Source organism: Palaemon carinicauda, chromosome 12 (genome assembly GCF_036898095.1).
Source record: "Palaemon carinicauda isolate YSFRI2023 chromosome 12, ASM3689809v2, whole genome shotgun sequence".
Taxonomy (NCBI): Eukaryota; Metazoa; Arthropoda; class Malacostraca; order Decapoda; family Palaemonidae; genus Palaemon; species Palaemon carinicauda.
This window is the reverse complement of record NC_090736.1, coordinates 4,808,442-4,810,941: the sequence shown is the minus strand read 5'-3', so window position 1 is coordinate 4,810,941 and position 2,500 is coordinate 4,808,442.

The window sequence follows — 2,500 nt, the reverse complement described above, 5'->3', positions numbered from 1 at the left end:
CTCCGCAACGGCAGCGTATTTCTCGACCTTGACCTTTGACCTAGGACATTCAAAATTGAATCTCTTCCACGTCTCAACATAACAAATATTCCTTGAATCACACCTAGAATTTTAAGTGAGTTGTATACAGATAAAAACACAATGAAAACGTCTGTACGTTGAGGAGTCACTGTCCTTGGCCTACTTACAATCAGATTTACAATGAAAAATATAATACAATTATTTTTTTTGCCTTCAATATGGAGACTACCCACTTCTGGGAACACAGAACTATGTAATATTATCCCCCTATGTCTACACACTAACTGACCTAGGTCTAATCTTCTACACCCTGACTGACCTAGGTCTAATCTTCTACACACTGACTGACCTAGGTCTAATCTTCCATACCCTGACTGAATATGTCTAATCTTCTACAGCCTGACTGACCTAGGTCTAATCTTCTACACCCTGACTGACCTAGGTCTAATCTTCTACACACTAACTGACCTAGGTCTAATCTTCTACACCCTGACTGACCTAGGTCTAATCTTCTACACACTAACTGACCTAGGTCTAATCTTCTACACCCTGACTGACTTAGATCTAATTTTCTACACTCTGACTGACCTAGGTCTAATCTTCCATACCCTGACTGAATATGTCTAATCTTCTACAGCCTGATTGACCTAGGTCTAATTTTCTACACACTGACTGACTTAGATCTAATCTTCTACACTCTGACTGACCTAGGTCTAATCTTCTACACCCTGACTGACTTAGATCTAATCTTCTACACACTAACTGACCTAGGTCTAATCTTCTACACCCTGACTGACTTAGATCTAATTTTCTACACTCTGACTGACCTAGGTCTAATCTTCCATACCCTGACTGAATATGTCTAATCTTCTACAGCCTGACTGACCTAGGTCTAATTTTCTACACACTGACTGACTTAGATCTAATCTTCTACACTCTGACTGACCTAGGTCTAATCTTCTACACCCTGACTGACTTAGATCTAATTTTCTACACTCTGACTGACCTAGGTCTAATCTTCCATACCCTGACTGAATATGTCTAATCTTCTACAGCCTGACTGACCTAGGTCTAATTTTCTACACACTGACTGACTTAGATCTAATCTTCTACACTCTGACCTAGGTCTAATCTTCTACACCCTGACTGACTTAGATCTAATTTTCTACACTCTGACTGACCTAGGTCTAATCTTCCATACCCTGACTGAATATGTCTAATCTTCTACAGCCTGACTGACCTAGGTCTAATCTTCTACACCCTGACTGACCTAGGTCTAATCTTCTACACTCTGACTGACCTAGGTCTAATCTTCTACACACTAACTGACCTAGGACTAATCTTCTACACACTAACTGACCTAGGTCTAATCTTCTACACCCTGACTGACCTAGGTCTAATCTTCTACACACTAACTGACCTAGGTCTAATCTTCTACACCCTGACTGACCTAAGTCTAATCCGTATAGTTTCCTCATCCAGACTGACAGAAGCTCCATCTCCTATTTTACCTGTCACTGTACTTATTTGTTATTATCAATCATTCTTTTAATTACATTTATGTTATTCCTCACATTACATTGAGATTTCTTTACAAAGCTAGGCTAGTTTTTATCAATGAGACAATTAACTTCTAACAACAGAAATAACAACAACAATAAAATCAGAACCATCGTAGAGAAATCCCATACGTGTCTTGTCCTAGCCATCATCATCAGTATTCAAAAGATGCTCTCTCTCTCTCTCTCTCTCTCTCTCTCTCTCTCTCTCTCTCTCTCTCACATTTATAGATTACCTAACTACTTTGGACACTTATAATGTATTTAGGCTATACTTCAATTATGTGCATTGCGCAACCAAGAATCTTGTTGATGATTAGTTTGCCCAGGGATTAGAGAGAGAGAGAGAGAGAGAGAGAGAGAGAGAGAGAGAGAGAGAGACACTCCCAGCTTCAGTGAGCCAACCATTTAAGCACATTACCCACTTGGACTGATGAACCGGACAGATCTCGACTAAAATGTTAACCTCAACATACAACATTATTATTATTATTGTTTGCTAAGCTACAACCCTAGTTGGAAAAAGCAGGATGCTATAAGCCCAGGGGCTTTCACAGGGAAAATAGCCCAGTGAGGAAAGGAAACAAGGAAAAATAAAATTCTTAAGAACAGTAATAACTTTGAAATATCTCCTATATAAACTATATAAACTTTAACAAAACAAGAGGAAGAGAAAAAAAAGACAACGGTGTGCCCGAGCGTACCCTCAAGCAAGAGAACTCTAACCCAAGACAGTGGAAGACCATGGTACAGAGGCTTTGGCACTATCCAAGACTAGAAAACAATGGTTTGATTTTGGAGTGTCCTTCTCCTAGAAGAGCTGTGACCATAGCTAAAGAATCTCTTCTAATCTTAACAAGAGGAAAGTGGCCACTGAACAATTACAGTACAGTAGCCCCTTGGGTAAAGAAGAATTGTTT